At 41.9% G+C, this 20,570-nt stretch overlaps 1 long non-coding RNA gene across 1 annotated transcript in view; it reads left to right on the top strand.

The window, feature by feature from the left end:
* Positions 1–20,570, top strand: part of LOC132496325 (uncharacterized) — a 111,874-nt gene that overhangs the window by 68,425 nt on the left and 22,879 nt on the right. Inside the window, exon 3 of the long non-coding RNA XR_009533394.1 lies at positions 93–263. This is a non-coding gene — a long non-coding RNA (uncharacterized LOC132496325). The remainder of the gene's footprint in view (positions 1–92; positions 264–20,570) is intronic.

Genomic DNA, 20,570 nt, shown 5'->3' with positions numbered 1-20,570 from the left:
TGTGAATAGGGACTTGCCCTTAACTTCTATTCCTGTTAGAAACATATATTCAAAATAAATAATTATTCTCCTTTTTTAAAATTGTCATCCAGGTTGCAAAAATATCTGCCTCTAAGAACTCAGGAGTACCTACTTTGTGGGAGCAAAGGTAGTGAGTCATACCTGCAAGCTTGGAAACGAGAGTTCACTTGCGCCTCTTCATCCAGTTGGGACGTTTCCTCGGCAACCATTTATGCAGCAATTAAAAGATGAGGAGTTAAGAGGTATGTACTTGGACATTTTAATCCTCAGATGCAATCCCTGTCAGATTGAAAACCTCAGTTTTCATTTTTTTCATTTAAAATAAGTAAATAAAAATGCTTCATACTTAATTATAGAAAAACACACTAGTAAGGTATATATATGTTTTGTGCTGTCTTTTTTTTTTAACATCTTTATTGGAGTATAATTGCTTTACAATGGTATGTTAATTTCTGCTGTATAACAAAGTGAATCAGCTATATGTATACATATATCCCCATATCCCCTCCCTCTTGCGTCTCCCTCCCACCCCTTTAGGTGGTCACAAAGCATCGAGCTGATCTCCCTGTGCTATGTGGCTGCTTCCCACTAGCTACCTATTTTACATTTAATAGTGTATATATGTCAATTGTGCTGTATCTTCTTGATGCTCTTTCTCTGATGGGAGTGTTTGTATATATTAATGCTGGCTTATTTGGGAAAGCAGAATAGAAGGTTACTGCTTGAAGTGATTTCATTTAGCTGTGAAGTTATTTGGAAAAGCAGATAATCTCTCACATGCCTATATCTGAGTTTGTTATTATCAGAATATCAGCATGGGGACCAGGGAAATCTATTAATCATTTGTTTCTTCTTTCAATGTTCACACTTAAATTTATATCTCTCCTTATGTGTTAGTTGTTTCAGTCTCCCTTAGATGGTTGATGAAGTGTAACGCTCTATGGCTTGAGGGAAAATGTGGAAGGGAGTGAGGGACTCTTCCACCAAGTAGACACAACCTCGGTTTGCTAAAGATTTTCCTCCAGCTCTTCACTCTCATCCTTCTTAAATAGGTTTCTACTTGGATGTCCATGAGGATATGATAAATATTTCTCTTCCTCTGTGAAACAGTAACGCTCCCAGACTTTCTTTAACATGGACTTGCACTAATCAAAACTACAATGAGATATTGTCTTACACCAGTCAGAATGGCTATCATCAAAAAATCTACAAACAATAAATGCTGGAGAGGGTGTGGAGAAAAGGGAACCCTCTTGCACTGTTGGTGGGAATGTAAATTGATACAGCCACTATGGAGAGCAGTATGGAGGTTCCTTAAAAAAATAAAAACAGAACTACAATATTATCCAGCAATCCCACTACTGGGCATATACCCTGAGAAAACCATAATTCAAAAAGAGTCATGTACCAAAATGTTCATTGCAGCTCTATTTACAATAGCCAGGACATGGAAGCAACCTGAGTATCCATCAACAGATGAATGGATAAAGAAGATATGGCACAAATATACAATGGAATATTACTCAGCCATAAAAAGCAATGAAACTGAGTTATTTGTAGTGAGGTGGATGGACCTAGCATCTGTCATACAGAGTGAAGTAAGTCAGAAAGAGAAAAACAAATACCATATGCTAACACATATATATGGAATCTAAAAAAAGAAAAAAAAAAGAAAATGGTCAGAAGAGCCTAGGGGCAAGACGGGAATAAAGATGCAGACCTACTAGAGAATGGACTTGAGGATATGAGGATGGGGAAGGGTAAGCTGGGACAAAGTGAGAGAGTGGCATGGACATATATACACTACCAAATGTTAAATAGATAGCTAGTGGGAAGCAACCACATAGCACAGGGAGATCAGCTCAGTGCTTTGTGACCACCTAGAGGGGTGGGATAGGGAGGGTGGGAGGGAGAGAGATGCAAGAGGGAGGAGATACGGGGATATATGTATATGTATAGCTGATTCACTTTGTTATAAAGCAGAAACTGACACACCATTGTAAAGCAATTTTACTCTAATAAAGATGTTAAAATAAAAATTAAAAACAAAAACAAAAACGAAAACAAAACATGGACTTGCACTAAATTCCATAAGGTGGCTTCTTTTCATGTGCCAGTGAAAGAGGAAAGTCCTACTAGTTATATGACAGGCTCGTTTTCAATAGTGTCAGAGATAATCTGAAGAGAACCATAATATTAAATCATTAGTGGTGCTAATTTTAAATAGGGCTATGCTGTGGTCCTAGATCAGGTGTTCTGTAGAATGTTAAACCCAAGATGAAATCTAGCGATTGGCTGGTTTCTAACTGGAGACTGAGAGAAGCCACCTCCCCACTCTGAGGGCCTGAGGGCTTCATGAACATTTTCAACTTTTAGCCACAATAATTTGAATTTTCTTTTGGATACCTCAGTCGATTCCCTTCTATCGCCAGCAACTTTGAGACTTTTACTGCAGAAATGTGACAGATTAAGTAGGTGAACTTTGTTGTTACGGTTTTTTATCTCCTCCCTGGGTACCTAGATCTGTGGAAGAAATTATAACAAATCCCTGGTCTAGAGTCAAGCCTCTGGACTCTTTTTTTTTCCTATAGTGAAAGTGAAAATTTACTAATTCTTAGAGTCAAAATGTATCTAAGCTACTTAATTCTTAAGTCCATTTTGACAATGACCTTTTAGTGGTACTGATGATGCAATTCTACCCTTAATTTTAACTTCTTTCATTTAATTTCATATTTGAAATGTCAGGCTGTAGTCCACGAACTTCCTTACGTTATTTTTACACTGGGGTTATAAATAAGATAATAATTTGGCTTATTATCTTTAATATCTGTGACTTTTTTGTTAAATAAAAATTGATTTATCAATTGATTCATGCATTCATTCACTGAATGTCTCCTATTTGCCAGTCACTGTATTAAGTGCTGGAGATACAAAGATTAAGACCTGGTCTCTTACTTTAAAGGTGCTAACAAGTACACAAGGAGAGGTGCATAAATAAATATTGTTATAAGAATAGAAAACACTTCTGTAGTGCTTACTATATGCCAGGCACTGTTCTAAGTGCTTTCTAGGCATTAACTTTAACTCATGAATGGATAAAAAAGCCCTATGATGTTCTTACTATTATTTTCTCTATTGTACATAAAAACAAATTAGGGCCCGGAGAGCTTAAGCACTTGTCCAAGGTCATAAAGCTTGTTTTGGTTGACAGTCGAATGTAGTTAAGTGCAGAAAGAGAGCTGCCTATGGAATGCTCTGGCAGAACAGGGGAGCATCCAGCTGGGGAAATGGGGAATGGAGATGTGGTATCAGTGACATCTTCCCAAAGGAGACAATCCCTGAACAAGTGGGGTGGAAGAGCCAAATTTCTCTTTGAAATATTTATTAACATAAATGGTGCATCAGAAATGAGTTCATAGGTCAAATCAGTGACAAATACTGGAAGATGAGGAGATAGTAAAAATATACCAGATCCCTGCATCTTCAATTTAAATGACAAGGAAAAAGGTTTCCAATTTTGAGGCGAACGCCTATTTTCAATTGGTATAAAGTACGGTAAAAACTTGGCATTTAAAAAAATCTAATAGAAATGTTAATTTACTTATACTCTGTAAGCATGTGGGATAAATGTGTGATCCTTTTGAAGATTCTAAAATGAATGCCCAATCACTGAAGATTTTATCTTGGGAAACCTGTAGTAATCTAATGGTCTACTACTAGTACTTATTTGTGTAAATGCAGGGGAAAGATTGGTTAACATCTTTCAGATTAAAAATGGGCAGAACTACCTGATTAGGTAAGTTAGTTTCATCATTACAGAGATGAAAAACTACTCAGAAGGTGGGCTGGTGGCGCCCATGCCTGCCCTGGCTGCACTGGGTCTTTGCTTTTCCACCTTCCTGTCCATCCCCTACTTTTTTGAGCATCAGCCGCGTGTTTATCCATCCTTTTGCCCCCCACCCCCCTGTAAGTCTTCTCTGCTGACTTCCTCACTACTCCCACTCATCACTGATGACTGCGTCATTGTTCTCCACCCCGCCCCAGCTTCACGGGATGACCCACCGCCTTCCCTGACTGCATGGGTTTTGGGGCTTGTCTTCACCAGTGATCTCCCCAACTCCCCTCAGTTCCCCACTTCCTAGACCTTGTCTCCTCATGGCTCAGGTCAGTAAGTCAGAAGTTCCCTCCTTGACCACATCCTCTTGTCCATCCACCTTGTCCCACAGAGTTACACCCTCTGCCTCTCCTTTGATCTCACTGAGACCTCCCTAATCGGCGGACTCCTTTGCTCTGTACTTAGCCATTAGTTCCTTCCTGTCTTTATTTCCCTCCTTATCCACGTAGAATCCATGGTCCAGGTTTTAAGTCACTCTCTTGCCCAAAGCTTACACCTCCTGACCTTTTTGTCCTTTTGCTTGCATCCAGGCTGCTGAGCAGTGTTGGAGCGAATCATACGAGGAGGTAGATTGGTACCTGTGTGCATAAATTGAGGTGCTGCCCCACACTGCACAGCACTTGCATGATTCTGGTGAACTGTCCTTCTCGTGCTTCATGGTGCCTGTTACTAAGCTAGTCCAGTCCTCAAACTCATGATCCATCTCCTCCCCGCTTACTCTCGTCAGCTGAGAGTCAGCCGAGTTCCTGCAGTGGAACTCCCTGTCCCACCTGCCACGGAGCCTTCTCTGGTCCTGATGACCTCCTGGTTTTTCATCCACCTTTTATACTGTCTTAATTGTCTTTGTAGGTTTCATTTCCATCAAACTGACTTCTGTTATAAGACGAGTACAGACATCTGTTTTCTCTCCTAAGTACAGTAAAACATTTTTGTGCCTCTGTCCTTTGCCTTCTGCTGGAATTTATTGGAGGGTGGCAGGCCCCTGGCTTTCTTGTGCTGTGTGTGTGTGAGCACTCACATGGGCCACAGACCTTCATTCTGTGACCTTAGCCAGATGCAGTGCCAAACCTTACACAGGAACCACCTCCCTCGGCTGCTGGATGGTTGTGTGCTCTGCAGAGATGGTCCCCTAGGGTTTATTCTGCATACGTGCAGTAGAAAATTTGATTGGCATCTTTCAGATTAGAAATGGGCAGGAATTTCATAGATAGATCAGTTTTATTATTACAGTGTTCTAAAAGCGTTGTCTTCAGCATGGCTCACCTTTGCAGATTATCGAGGTGTGGTGAGGTGAGAGATTTGGCTCCCACTTCTGCCAGGTCAACCTCAGCTCTGTTCTCGTCTACGCCTCTGTGTGCTGATTCTCTGATCCGCTGTTGGAGGATTGCTGCCCACTCTCCTGCTGCTCCTTGTAAATGCTGCTGCTCCCCCGTGCTGCTGCTCCCCTGTGCTGCTGCTCTGCACTTCTCTCATTTTCTCCCCCTTCTCTTCTTTTGTCTCATCTCTTTGGTTGGCTTTCACATAAAAACGGGAACATTTAGTAGACATTATTCACTGATTTATTAATTATTTCATTCCAGAGCTGGGCATTCAGGGATGCAAAGCTTATGAGCATGACATAGTACTGCCCTTGTGGTGATCGTAGGGAGAAACATCTGACGGTGACATTCCAGTATATTATAATAAAGACTATTAAAGTCTGTGCTGAGCGTTATATTTATGTAATTTCATACAGTCTTTTAAAAAATCCTGTTTTTTCATACCACCTTTATTCAGTTTATGGTGCATTTGTTATCACTGTGATTCTCATGCGTAACGTATTCTCACCAAAATATTTAATTTGCCCCTCTGTTACCGTCTAAGGCCAACTTCAGACTTATGCCTTGACATACTTCACCACAAGCCTGATATCTTCAGTGCCTTTTATGTCTTAAAGAGAAAAAAGATAGGTTGTCTGTCGCAGAGGGTATATCAGAACCCCTTTGAGATGACTGAAGATGATAGTTCAGTCCAGTTTTATGTGTCACGGGCAGCTGGGAACTAGCCCCTCTGCATCGTACTGAGGAGCCTGAGCTGCTTCTGTCCTGTGCACGGATGTGCCCTGGCCTTTACTTCTTTGTGGAGGGCTCCTGTGTCCCGACGTCATAGTTCCTACCCTCTCTCCCAACTCAGCTCCTTTTGTTTTTATTATTTTACTCTAGAGAAGCAACTCACTGGTTATTCTGAGAGACTGTTCTGTAAGAACTAGTTATTAATTTGTTCAGTAGACGTTTATTGAGCATTACTACCAGCCAGGTACCACTCTTGAGTACTGGGGACAGATAAGGGCACAAAGTAACACCTCTACCCACTTGGAGCTTTTGTTCTGGTGTGGGAGCCTCCCAGGAAACCAATAAACATGCGTTGCGAAGCCAGATAGTGGTCGATCCTGGGAGAAAGTAAAGCCGAGTAAAGGGGTGGGAGAAACGGGAAGGGGGTGTGTGCTGCTGTATTCACTACATCCCAGGCCTCTCTGAGGAGCTGACAGTTAACCACGGACCTGGGTGTCTTGGTCAGTTTGGGCTGCTGTAACAAATAAAACATAGATGGGCGGCTTAACGACATTTATTTTTCACACTTCTGGAGGCTGGAAGTCTGAGATCAGGGGGCCAACACGGGCAGGTACTTGGTGAGGACTCTTCCTGGTTTCAGACAGCTGCCTTCTTGCTGTATCCCCACAGGGCAGAGAGAAAGATCATTTCTCTTGTGTCTCTTCCTATAAGAGCCCTAATCCCAATCATGGGGACTCTGCCCTCATGACCTAATCACCTCCAGGGACACCACCTCCAAATACCATCACAGTGGGGATTAGGGCTTCAACATGTGAATTCTGGGAGACGCAAGCATTCAGTCCACAGCACTGAGTGAAGTGAGGAACAGCATTCCAGGCACAGGGAATTGCAAGTTCTTAGGCCCTGGCATGAGACTGGGCTTGGCTTGTCAGAGGGACAGCCCTGTCAGAGCAGAACAGGCAGGAAAGGAAAGAGCATTTGGAAATGAAGTTGGACAGAGATTGAGGTCCAGTCCACATAAGGCTAATATAGCTGTGGTGGGCAGTTTAGATTTGATTCCCAGGCATGAGGAGTCTTTCTGAACAGGGGAAAGACGTGTTAGGACTTAGAATTTTAAAAGGTCACTTTGGATGCTGTGGGGTTGAGGGTCAAAAGTAGAAGCTGGGGTGGTTTAGGGGAGAGCTGGTGTGCCTGAGATGGGCTGGTAGCTCAGTCTGGATTGGGGAAGAGGTTCTTGGATTGGGGACATTGAAGGTAGAGCTGGTACATTTTGCTGATAGATCATTTGTGGGGTATGAATGAAAGAAGAGCCAAGGAGAACCCTGAGATTTTTATACTGAGCAACTAGGTGGAGGAAGGTGCCATTTACTGAGATGGGGAAAGTAAGGGTTGATGGGGAAGGATGTTGGTGTGAAAAAGGATCTCATAGTCAAATACGTTTTGGAAAAATGGTTCTAGAGCATGATCCGGAGAGCTGGCGCAGATATGACAGAATACAGGGAAGAGACTAAAGAAAACCATTTTTCTTTATTTTCCTAATTTTTTCCTCCTAACTATCCATATTCCCACCAACAGTTACTGAATGTTGGTGTGGTACCTAGAAAAAAAAAACAGTTAATTCCAGTCCAACCATTTGTCAGTTTATTCAAACAACTGATTTGACATTTTAATTAACCACAACCATAAGGATTGCACTGACTGTTCAGATAGAGTCAACCACTGTGTTTGGTTGAAGCCAGAGCAATCAAGAGTGCAGTCAAAGTTCCCTGAGGAATTTTCTTACCACTACAGAACAGGAAGATGGCATTTGCCCTCAATGTTAGATTCTGGTAGAATGCTGAGTGGGAGGTCCTTAGGGAATACGGGTAGGAAACAGCAGAACAGGATGAAAAAATACCAACAGGGAATAACCTGAGAGCAACAGATAGATCAGTGGCTGAGTTGGAATACAGAGTGTTGGAGAGAATGCACTTAGCCTCTCCAGCGAGGTGCATTTCCTCATGGGCCTTCCCAGGGTTTAGGGCACATTCTGCAGTGTCAGTGAGCATGGGTAAAGGACAAAGCTTTGTTGGGGGAAGGGAGAGCTAACAAGGATTGGTTGAAAACATAAAGGAAGGGGGTCCACCACTGCCCATCGTCCCACAGAGAGGTGTGCGGGGCCGGTGCGCCCTCAGTGTAGTGTAGGTCTGTGTTTGAGTGATGGGATGGTGCCTCCTTCCTATATTTTTAAAAATAGATTTTGGTTATTTTTTTGTTTGTTTTTCTAGGTGAAGTTCATAACATAAGGTTAGCCATTTCAAAGTGAAAAGTGGCATTTAATACATTAACGTTGTGCAGCCACCACCTCTGTCTAGTTCCAGAACATCTTCCTCACCTCAGAAGAAACCTCTGTGTATCCGTTGAGCAGTTGCTCCTTATTTCGCCCTCTTCCTAGCCCTGGCAAACATCTTCACATCTTCACCTTTTTTATGGGGCACAAGAAAGCACCTTTAATGGTGGGTGAATACACAGGCTGCTTTGGACCAGGGAGCCTGGATTTGGGACACCTGCTGTTTACAGGCATTGTTTGGGAACACCAGCTGCCCCCCTCACCCCGACCCCGTACCTCGAGACCTTGGGACCTGTGGGAAGCTGCAGAAGTTCCCCAAAACTCAGAGAGGAGAAGGCACTGGGCCTGTGGGAAGCTGAGTTTGACTCTGTCCTCTTCCCTGCAAAAAGGTACCTTCCCAGCAAATGATCTGGGAAAAACGAGGGTGTTGAGGTGACCCAGAGGGTTTAAGGCAGTTCTGCTCATTCTGGCACAACTATGAACAAGCACAGTTAAAGGTAACATGTGAAGTGGCCTTTCCAGCTTTGCCTGTCATACATCTGGCACCACCATTCCGTTGTTGAGGGCATCAGGAAATTACATAAAGAGATGAGAACATTGAATCATTCATGTGTTCTTTCAAATGGGAATTTGTAAGATCTTAAGGTCTTGAGACTGGCCACACTCTTCTCAGTTGAAAATGCCGTTGTCCCAGCTGTTCAAGAACCAGATGTCGGAAACCTAAAAGTACGGATTCTAGGGCACCTGCTGAGCTAAGTGAATGGAGTAGAGAGATGCACAAAGTAGAAGGGATTTTTCATTCTTCCCTGTGTCCTTCTGTTATGGACTGTATGTTTGTGTCCCCCAGATTCATATATTGAAGGCCTAATAACCTCCAGTGTTCGGTATTCAGAGGTGGGGCCTTGGGGAGATAACAGGTTTAGAGAGTGGTGTCCCCATGAGGGATTAGTTTGCTTGTAAGAAGAGGACGACCAGAGCTTGCTCCCCACCACCCTCACTCCCCCATGAGGACACAGTGAAAAGGGGGCTGTCCCCGAGCCAGGAAGAGAGCGCTCACCAGAGCCCGACCATCTGGCACCCTCACATTGGACCTAACAGCCTCCAGAACTGTAAGAGAAAATTTTCTGTTGTTTAAGCCACCCAGTCGGTGGAATTTGTTACGGAGGCACGAGCTAATGAGACACCTTCCCTTCGTATTTATCCATTTGATGAGCTATACGTGCCAGTTGTACAAAACTAGGTAATTAAATTCAAACACTACAGTGGTGTATAAAGTTTAAGTAAAACTTTATCTTCTTCCCTCCGATCTTAAGACCTTTTGAAGTAGCCTTTGAACAGTGTGAGGTTTATTATTCTAGACCCATGCCATCTAACAAAGTTGCCATTTGCCACCTGTGGCAATTTAGATTTCTGTTTTTTAAGACTTTTTTGATGTGGGCCATTTTTCAAGTCTTCATTGAATTTGTTAAAATATTGCTTCTGTTTTATGTTTTGGGTTTTTGGCCGTGAGGCATGTGGGATCATGTGGGATCTTAGCTCCCCGACCAGGCATTGAACCCACACCCCCTGCGTTGGAAGGCGAAGTCTTAACCACTAGACCACCAGAGAAGGCACTGTGGCTATTTAAATTTAAATTAATTAAAATTAAATATAAGTAAACGTCCAGTTCCTCAGTCATACTGGCCATCTTTCAAGTGCTCAGTAGCTGTGTATGACTAGTTGCTACCATGTTGGACAGGGTAGGTAGAGAGCATTTCCATCATCACAGAATGTGCTGTTGAGCAGCACCGTTTTAGATAAGTTCTATTCATACACAAACATGTATATATATGCATATATATATGCATATATATATATGTGCAGTTGGCATAATATTGTACATATGCTTCTGCAATTTGTTTTTTCCACCTAACGGAGAAACTGTTAATTTAGTGTGATGCACATGTAACATCATGCCAGGAAAATTATAAAATAGAGTGCATCATCAAACATAAGAGTTTCAGTAAATTAAAACTTTTTCAATTTCAGATCTTAAAGGTAGCTGCAGCATAGCTTTAAGGCTTGTTCCAAATTTAACTAAAGAAATTATTTTTTGGGCTTCCCTGGTGGCACAGTGGTTGAGAGTCCACCTGCCGATGCAGGGGACACGGGTTCGTGCCCCGGTCCGGGAAGATCCCACATGCTGCGGAGCGGCTGGTCCCGTGAGCCATGGCCGCTGAGCCTGCGCATCCGGAGCCTGTGCTCTGCAATGGGAGAGGCCACAACAGTGAGAGGCCTACGTACCGCAAAAAAAAAAATTATTTTTTGAAATAGTCCGCTCAGCTTTGGGTATGTAAAGAAAGAAGATTCAGGAGATGTAGCTTGAGCTTAATCTACCATGCTTAACATACGTATTCATACACACACGTTTCCTACTGTCCCTGTTTTATAACAGGGATTGTAATCTTTTTCTGTTTATCCACTATTCGGTAGACCAGGACTGTCCAAAATGGTAGCCACTAGGCACATGTGGTTATTTAAACTAAATTAAACTAAAAATTCAGTTCCTCAGTTGTACTAGGCATGTTTCAAGTATCCATTTAGCCACATGTGGCTGGTGGATATGGGTGTTAGGCAGCATGGATATAGAGTATTGCTAGTTTGCAGAACGTTCATGTGGACAGTGTTGCACTAGAAGCTTTCTTCAGATACCTTTCTCCTTAAATTCAGTGAGTTTTCCACAGGTGATGGATGGGGGACTCGGCCCAGGGGGACATGCAGAATTTCTGGGGGTGGGTGGAGAACTTGCACTTTCATGCCCTTCCCATTCAAGATTTTTTTAATTCTTCCCTCTGAAGATGCATGTTCTTCCAGCTATTTGTTGAGAATTAGTGTTCCATAGAAGTTAATTGTGGGAAAGAAAATTGGTACCAAGAGCTTTTCAAGGTTAGACTATTACTTTGTGATAATTGGTGGTGCACACACACTGTTAAGTAGCACCTGTATATACAGTAAACGTTACTGTTCAGTTTAGAATAGAAAGTAAATTACAGTGAGTGCTGACAAAAAATATGTTTAAGCTTTTTAAAATGAGAAAAGAATAGAATATTGGAAATGCAAAACAGAATGTGTTTATGTTGACATTTGTGTTAGAAAATACATAATTTGGACAAATTCACAGGAAACAGGAAGAATAGTTCCCTTTGGGAAGGGAAATAGTGTAAGGGAAACAGAGAACAGGGTGACTTTTTCACTGTGTATTCTTTTCTTAATGTACCTTGTAACTATGTGCTTGTTAGTAAAAAAAAAAAAAAATCAATAAAGTAATTAAGGAAAAAATAAAGCACATCCTTAAAATGTGCAGGATGGAGAACAGATTGTTTAGGAGGTAAGGGTCACTTAAGATAGAAAGAATTAAATAGTTGAATAAGAGCAGAGGGCTGGCCAGAGCTTTCACAGCACACCAGGACCTAGGGTTGGTACACCATTTCTTACAGGCTGGTTATTTTACAGCAATTAAAGCTATTTTAAACGGTTTCTTATTACATTTAATTTAATACATTTTAGAAGGAAAAATATTCCTAATACTGAATTTTTTTTTTTTCCATTCAAGTTTTCTCGACACCTGTAGAACACAGCTTAGGATTTAAACTCTTGGAAATTACTATCCCAGAAAGATCTGGTCTGGGGCACTCTGCTTCAGCTCCAGTTTTTCAAGAAGATGAATACTGGTGTTAACTGGCTTTAATTGGAATGGTGAATGGGGTACAGTTTATTCAGCACATGCCGCCCGCATATGTCACATGTGCACTGAGTGGAGATTTAATAGTCTACACTGCTCCTTCTCCTTCTCATCCTTCGCTTACAACTGCTGTCAGTGACCAGGAGGTGACGAGGCCCAGCAGCGTGGGGGGCACGGGCAGTGGGGATGGAGCTGCTTTCTTCCACCATCAAGTCTCTGTATATCAGCCTTTAGGAGACTGCGACATCAAAAATGAAGTGCCCACCGCACACAGAAATAAACTCAAAATGGATTAAAGACATAAATGTAAGGCCAGACACTATCAAACTCTTAGAGGAAAACATAGGCAGAACACTCTATGACATAAATCACAGCAAGGTCCTGTTTGACTCACCTCCTAGAGAAATGGAAATAAAAACAAAAATAAACAAATGGGACCTAATGAAACTTAAAAGCCTTTGCACAGCAAAGGAAACCATAAACAAGATGAAAAGACAACGCTTAGAATGGGAGAAAATACTTGCAAATGAAGCAACTGACAAAGGATTAATCTCCAAAATTTACAAGCAGCTCATGCAGCTCAATATCAAAAAAACAACCCAATCCAAAAATGGGCAGAATACCTAAATAGACATATCTCCAAAGAAGATATACAGGTTGCCAACAAACACATGAAAGATTGCTCAACGTCATTAATCATTAGAAAAATGCAAATCAAAACTACAATGAGGTATCACCTCACACCAGTCAGAATGGCCATCATCATTACTACAAACAGTAAATACTGGAGAGGGTGTGGAGAAAAGGGAACCCTCTTGCACTGTTGGTGGGAATGTAAATTGATACAGCCACTATAGAGAACAGTATGGAGGTTCCTTAAGAAACTAAAAATAGAACTACCATATGACTGAGCAATCCCACTACTGGGCACATACCCTGAAAAAAACATAATTCAAAAAGAGTCATGTACCACAATGTTCATTGCAGCACTATTTACAATAGCCATGGAAGGACATGGAAGCTACCTAAGTGTCCATTGACAGGTGAATTGATAAAGAAGGTGTGGCACATGTATACAATGGAATATTACTCAGCCGTAAAAAGAAACAAAATTGAGTTACTTGTAGTGAGGTGGATGGACCTAGCATCTGTCATACAGAGTGAAGTAAGTCAGAAACAAAAACAAATACCGTATGCTAACACATATATATGGAATCAAAAAAAATGGTCATGAAGAACCTAGGGACAGGACGGGAATAAAGACGTAGACCTACTAGAGAATGGACTTGAGGACACGGGGAGGGGGAAGGGTAAGCTGTGACAAGGTGAGAGAGTGGCGTGGACGTATATACACTACCAAATGTAAAACAGATAGCTAGTGGGAAGCAGCCGCATGGCATAGGGAGATCAGCTCGGTGCTTTGTGACCACCTAGGGGGCGGGATAGGGAGGGTGGGAGAGAGGGAGACGCAAGAGATATGGGGATATATGTGTATGTATAGCTGATTCACTTTGTTATAAAGCAGAAACTAATGGGAACATATGTATATGTATAACTGATTAAATTTGTAAAATAAAATTAAAAAAAAAAAAGCAGAAACTAACACACCATTGTAAAGTAATTATACTCCAATAAAGATGTTAAAAAAACAAACAAAAACAGAACCCTATCATTCAGCAAAACTGATCTTTTTCTATTAAAGCAAGTTGCTAGGATCTGTGCTTTTTCGGGAAAGAAAACTAAGGGGAAAATAACTAGTTAGGGGAAAATTATGTCCTAAACTGCATATGTTACAAAGGAAGTCTTTGTTGTGGAGTTTTAAGGCACAGCTTCCCAAAGGCAAGTGTAATTTTCAAAATAGTTAACAATCAGTACGGCATGGGAATCCAGACATTGAGAATGAATGCCAGTCTTAACTGGTGTGGCTGTACCCATGTGTACAGGCTGGATGTAACCCCTGCCGAAAGGTGAAGCCATTTGAGATGGGAGATGAGCTATTCCTGGGTTTTGGGGCAGAGCCTGCTTGCTGTCCCCCAGTATCCATGACCCCCCTCTTTATAGAATCACTGGAGCCTACTTCACAACTGGAGCGTTTGGCAGCTTTATGGCCATGAGACTAAATTCTGGTTAATTGGAAGTGTGTTACTATGTGATCCTTTCCAGAACTTCTTTAAGGGACAATATGTGCCCCTCTTGCCCTCTCTTTATTTATATCTTTCCCAGTCTGCTGTCCGGAATTTAGATGCCACCATCTTGGACCATAAAGTTGGGTCACACGTGATAGAACAACAAAACAGATGGAGTGCCCCACTTGCCTTCCTGGACGTTTTCCTGAGAGAGAAAGAAACCTCTCTTGTTTAAGCCGCTGGTACTTTGAGCTTCCTGTCATTCTCAGCCAAACCTAATTCTAAGTTATGTAGCAGGTCCGTAACCTGCTAGGAAGATTCAGTTTTATCTTACTTAAAACTCCTAATTAAAAACAAAAAAAACAAAAACTCCTAATTATCCTGTGAGCTAGGTATTCTTGTTCTCATTTAATGGATTAGGAGTCTGAGGTTAAATAAAAATTAAGTAACTTGACCAAATACACCCAGCTAGAGCCAGCATTTGAATCCATGTCTGATCTTCCTGACATCAGACCCACAAAAGCTTAATCCTTGCTTTAGTAATTCATACGAAACATAGAGAAGGGCATGTGGTGTATGGTTTTGTAACATTCACGCTTTGGCACAGACCCAGTTTTGTGGATTTTTTAAATAGACGTTCGGTTTTTCAGAGAAATTCATTTGTGGCTTTTTGAATGTGACAAACGTGTCAACAGGTTTTCAGTCAATAATACTTATCAGAAAAGCTTTTTCTTTTTTTTAATTCAAAGAAACCTGTGTTGTTCCTCTAATTACCAGTATTTGCTTAATTGTAATTTGCTAATTGGGACATTTCTGTGAAAAGAGAATAGTTCGAAAAGAGATTTGTAGTTCGTTTTCTTTAGTTATGTCTATGTGGAAGAAAACTGGGGATTTTTTTTAGAATTCTTCTTACTCTGCAGCAACTCTAGACCATTCCCCCATATTTGTTATGTAATAATGTAGAAATTAGGATGACGGTGGAATGAAGGTTACAGGTTATCTGGATGATGACATGGAGGCAGCCTCTGCAGCCGGCATTTTCTTCAGAGTAGATACAGAACAGAGACCTGGGATGGCTGCATGCCGAGCTGCTCCGGGCTGGGCTGGAGTGGGCAGGTTGGCAGCTGATGCCTGGAGGGCAGGTGGGGCCCAGCAGGTCTGGGGAGGCTGGTGAACTGGGTCCAGTGCAAACAACCACTTGGCAGCAGAACCTGCAGCAGAGACAGGAATCTTGACCTGCTGCCCAGGCTCCTGTTGGTGCCCTGTGTGCTGCTCCAAGTTCATTCACTCATCGCAGGGCAGACATTTAATTGGTTCAGAACAGCAATCTCTGAGTGTATTCCTGGGAACACTGGGTCTGCAGGATTTGCTGTATAGAAGAGGATTCTGTGGCAAATAAGTTTGGGAAAATGCTGTGTTCTGATAGCTCTCCTGGAAACTCACAGTGCACATGCAGCATATCAAAGTCTAAGACGTTGAGAAATCTATTTAACTTTACAGAGTTTCTGAAACTTACTTGAAAATAGAAATTGTATCTTAAAATTTAATGTCCTGTGGAACCTACTTCATGATTCTTTTCATAAGCAGTTAATAATGGTTTTGGAAGTTGCTGTTTGAGTGGGCTGAGTCCCTGAGGAAATACAAGATTTGACTCTTAACAACATGGGCCTTTTCTTGGTGTCCTGTCTGCTCTTATCTGCCAGGTCATGTTCCTTAAAGTTCAGCGCATCTCTGCTTGTGTATATTTCACGGAAGCAAAAACTTTAATGCCTGAAAGGCCCTTTGAGGTCGTCTAATTCGGCCTCTTCATTTGCTAGTTGAAGAAAGTAGGATTTAGAAAGATTAAGTCACTTGCCAAAGGCTAAACAGCTAATAAATCAGTGAGGATGCTGTGGCCAAGATCTCTTAATGCACCATTAGTCAGTTCCTAGTGGAAATTACTTGAGGTATGTAGTTCCTTACTTTCAAGACTTTTTTAGTGATATCTTTGGATTAGGATGGGAGAAGACCAAAAGAGTGGATGTTTGCTTTCCTGTCAAGGCTTGGGAGGGGTAAAGTGAGCAAAAGAGGGGGCAAGCCCATGGAGGCAGAGATGGAGCTCAGTAAAAGAAGTCCTGCAAAGGAAAGCAAGAGCCCGGCTCAGGAGTGTTCTGAAAAATTATCCTATTTGTGTGGCTGAGAATGACTTAAAATAAGCCGTCTTTTCAAGTTACTTCCATGTGGTTCCTAAGCAATAAACAGATGAACGACTCAGCAGACAATATTGCCGCTATTGTCATATTTTATAGGGTGGCAGCTGCCTTGAGCCCATCAGGAACTGCTCATCAGCTGCCAGAAGTAACACTTGTCTGTTTTTCATGGAGTTAAGGATTTGGAAAGAATGACTTCTGGAAATTTTTTTTCTAACGAGGCCTAGGGTATTGACATCATTAGGGTCCAAATTATTTTGCTTTGATTTAGATTTTCTTTCTTTCGTGGTGAAGTTAGTAGACCCTGAGATTGAATCCTTTATTGCTGTGCGAGGTTCTTTTTCTGTTTTATTTATTAAGTATCAGAATGTCACCTGTCATTAATTTTTGTGGAGTTCATCTTGAGTATTTTTCTTATGTTTTACGAAATGCTATCTCTAGTCATACAGTGAAACAACACTATCTTATCTGTTATAACCAAAGCTTTCTGTTTACATGTCCCCTTTTGAAGATGCTACATTCAGAATAAAAGCTGCACATCTGACCTCAAACTGTAAGGATATTAAGTTTTCTCCCTGACAGCCCAGGCAAAGAAAAGGAATCCTAAGACTGTAGCATTGCTGTGTTTCTGTTAAATAAGTCAGGAACATTCCTGTAATGCCAAACTCTGGGACACAATTTCTAACGTCTCTAGTCCCTGTTGCAGCCTCTCCTCTCCTGTAAAGAACTGAAAGAGAAGATTTGCTTCAGTAAACAGAGGCGGTAGCAATCAATGTTTATTGAAACTCTGAGAAGAAGTTTAACTTGAACCACACATGCAGAAGATAACAGAATAAGTCTTATTTCTAAAAGTAGTAGTTTTCTTCCCATGGCTATAGATCTGATGGCCTTTAACAAGTAATAATGAACATTTATGATTATATATGTATATATGAATTTATCCTAGAGCAATTTTGGGAACCAAGATTTCCCATATACCCCATATATCCCCTCTCCCCAGGCACAGGTCCCCCCATGATCATCCCCCACCAGAGCAGTACATTTGTTACAGTTGATGACCTACAAGGGCAGATCTTAATCACCTGAAGTCTTGACGCTGTACATTCTTTGGGTTCGGACCCATGCATAATGACAGGTGTCGCTCATTATAGTATCACATAGAGTATTTTAACCACCCTTAGAATTCTCTGTGCTCCACCTGTTCATCCCCCTACCCCTGCAGCTTTCGCAACCACTGATCTTTTAACTGTGTCCATAGTTTTATGTCATATAGTTGGGATCATATGGTGTGTAGCCAGTAACTGTATTTCGAGTCAGACAATTTTTCTCTTATTTATGCTTCAAGGATAATACGTGAGGGCCCAGAGGCTTTTTTGAAGCAGAAAACTTGTCTGATTTTTTTTTTTTGTCAAGTGATTCTTGTGAGGATTTTACAATTTGGAGGAAAAAGTTATTCTTTTACACCTGAGTATTGATTTTACATCTGTTGAACAGGAGCTGGGGCCTGATGAACACACAGAGTTGCTTTTGCCTCTCCTTTTTCACAGGCTGGCCCCTCTACCTGGTGTGCTCTCTCTCTCACTCCTGGAATGCCTAGTCAACTCTCCTAGACATCTTGGAAAACCTTGTTCCAACAATACCTGCTTGGGAAACCTTATTTGATCCTTTTCCGTCCAGACGGACTTCCGCTAGTGTCTTTGTTCACAGTTTAATTACCACACCTTTTGACTCTAATGTAATTACTGACTTACATGTCTGTCTCCCTTTTCTAGATGCTGAGTTTTCTGGAGACAGGGCCTGGGTTGTCTTCATGTCTGGAAACTAGTAGGTCTTCAATAATTATTTCTGGAACTGAACTTCTCCACGTAATAAAATTGTGTTTTAGAATTTCTTTTCATTATATCAAAGTGATTTTATCTTTTTGAATTAGGATGAACTCACTCACTATCCAAATTGAAAAAATTCATGATAGTATTCTTCTGAATTACTTTTATGAGTCCAGTGGACTCTTTGGTCATCACAAAAACACCACTGATATTTTATCTTAATATTATATAAATATCTCTAGATTGTGTGTTGCTAATTCTGTGATAAACCCGAGACTCTGAAGTTTATTTATTTGTTGCAAGGAGATTTAAGAAGAAACTAAGACAAGACCCTTCTGTGCTTTGTAGATATGTCTCTTCAAGTCCTCGTGGTATGACGTATTTTCTTAGATTGAGTTCCTCTGAGAGAGACATGGATGCCTGTGCCTGTAGTTTATTTGCAAGGTGAGGGAAACACCAGAAGCACCAATAGTGTGTTACCAAGCCAGTTACCACAGTGGGCAGCTGGAGCCCAGCTTTGCTGGGCCTCTGGGAGGCCGACTGAGGAACCTGCCTCACTGGATCCCACCTGAGGGTGTAGAAGCTGGATCAGTCACACATCCGCTCTGGTCAGCCCCTGTTTGAGGGCAGGAGGAGGGTGTTGCCATTCATTTCTACTACTCTTCCTGCCCTGCAGGCGCCCGGTGCATGCATGTGGCACAGCCCTCTGGCGGAGAGGTGCAGTGATGGGCCGGCAGTGGCAGGCGTAGCAGGGAGCCCAGAGGAGAAGCCCCTCTGGGGAGTGTGGATGGGGGCAAGTGGTGCCTGGTGCAGACAGAGCCGTGTGGCTGCTTATTTGACAGTTCAGTCCTTTGCATCATGAAATATCCAGATGGAGAGAGAAAGATAACTAAGCACAGTATTTTCTCCTGTTTGAACTAGGATAATTATTCCTATGGAAGGGAGATTTATGAAAAATCCTTTTGAATGAGTAGGCCTTACAACCCCCTGCTTGAACTTTGGTACCTAACTGCTGCTTCTATCTTTAGATTGCTCCAATTATTATATATAAAGTTCTTCTTTATACTCAGTAGGTGTCTGTCTGATGGTGACTTTGGCCCGTGTTCCCGGTTTTGGAGCAAGGCACAAAGCCCCACTACATACGCTTGTTCTGTACATTCTCACGGAATCTGCAGAAAAAGCCTGGCAGGTGGGTATCATTTACCTCCCTTTTACAGATAAGGCGACTGAGATTTAGCAACTGGAGATCCTCAGTGTTTTTAGAAATGAAATGATTTGCCAGGGTCACGATGTAACAAGTAATGCTGAGTGTCTACAGTGGCCCTTCAGCGGGGGGGAAGGGGAGCAGGATGACACTTGACAGAACAAGTTCCAGGATCCTCAGTGCTACACAGAAAATCTACTCTTCATCTCCCTTAATCCAACATATACCTCGAAATAGGGTGGGAGGTAGGGACAGGAAGGTCGCCTTCTTATCATATGCATACCTGCTCCCTTCCTCCTCTTCTCTGAAAATGTCACCGACTTCAGACTGGAGTTTCTTATGGCTGGTTAATTGTAATCTGTTAATTGAGCACTCACTGAGTCTATGTAGGGAAAGCAAATGATATTCAAACCCTGCACATACACATGTATGTTGGGTCTCTGTGCATTGCACAGAGTAAAGACTTAATAAATATTTGCTGACTTCCGAAGTAGCAAGCAGTGGTCTTTGAAACTGGGAAATAGGGGGTAACTGTAGGAGTGCCTTTCACACACCGTGCACTGGCTGTGTGGCAAAAGGGTCCTGAGGCTGGATTGGATGGAGACAGCATAGCTGGAGTAGTACCTAGTGATCGATGATCAAAAAGGGGAGGTAAAGTCATACAGTAAAAGCCAGGCCGAGTGTTAAGTATGAAGGAAAAAACTATAAATGGGACAAGGGGAGGTAAAGTCAGAGACCAACAGGAATTGGAATTAAGAGTAGATTCCAATGCAAGAAACCATTCTGGACCAGAGACATAGACCAAGGCATTATAGTAAGGTTAAATCTGGGCAGACCCCCTACCTAGCCTTTCCACTTACAGGAATATACCCTAGAGAAACTTTGGAACATGTGTGTAAAGAGACAAGTGCAGGAAGACACCACTATTTAACTTTTGTGGATGCAGAAATAATAAGTGGTAAAAATATGAAGACATCCATGGATTGATGCACACTAAATTTAGAATAGTAGTTTGAGCTGAGCCCATTTTTTCTTGCTGATATGTGATTTAATAGTCCTCAATCATCTTTAGAGGTGACACTGTCTAGGATCCTATTCTCAGTAATAGATATGGGTTTTGGGTTTTGAGTGTGTGCTTGTTTTATTGGCTAATAGGGCTGATAGAAACTGGCAGGTGGGGCTGGAAGGACTAATCTCCCTTTGTCGAC

Source organism: Mesoplodon densirostris, chromosome 9, assembly GCF_025265405.1.
Source record: "Mesoplodon densirostris isolate mMesDen1 chromosome 9, mMesDen1 primary haplotype, whole genome shotgun sequence".
NCBI lineage: Eukaryota > Metazoa > Chordata > Mammalia > Artiodactyla > Ziphiidae > Mesoplodon > Mesoplodon densirostris.
The sequence above is the reverse complement of the archived record's forward strand: the minus strand, read 5'-3'. Positions and strand labels throughout refer to the sequence as shown.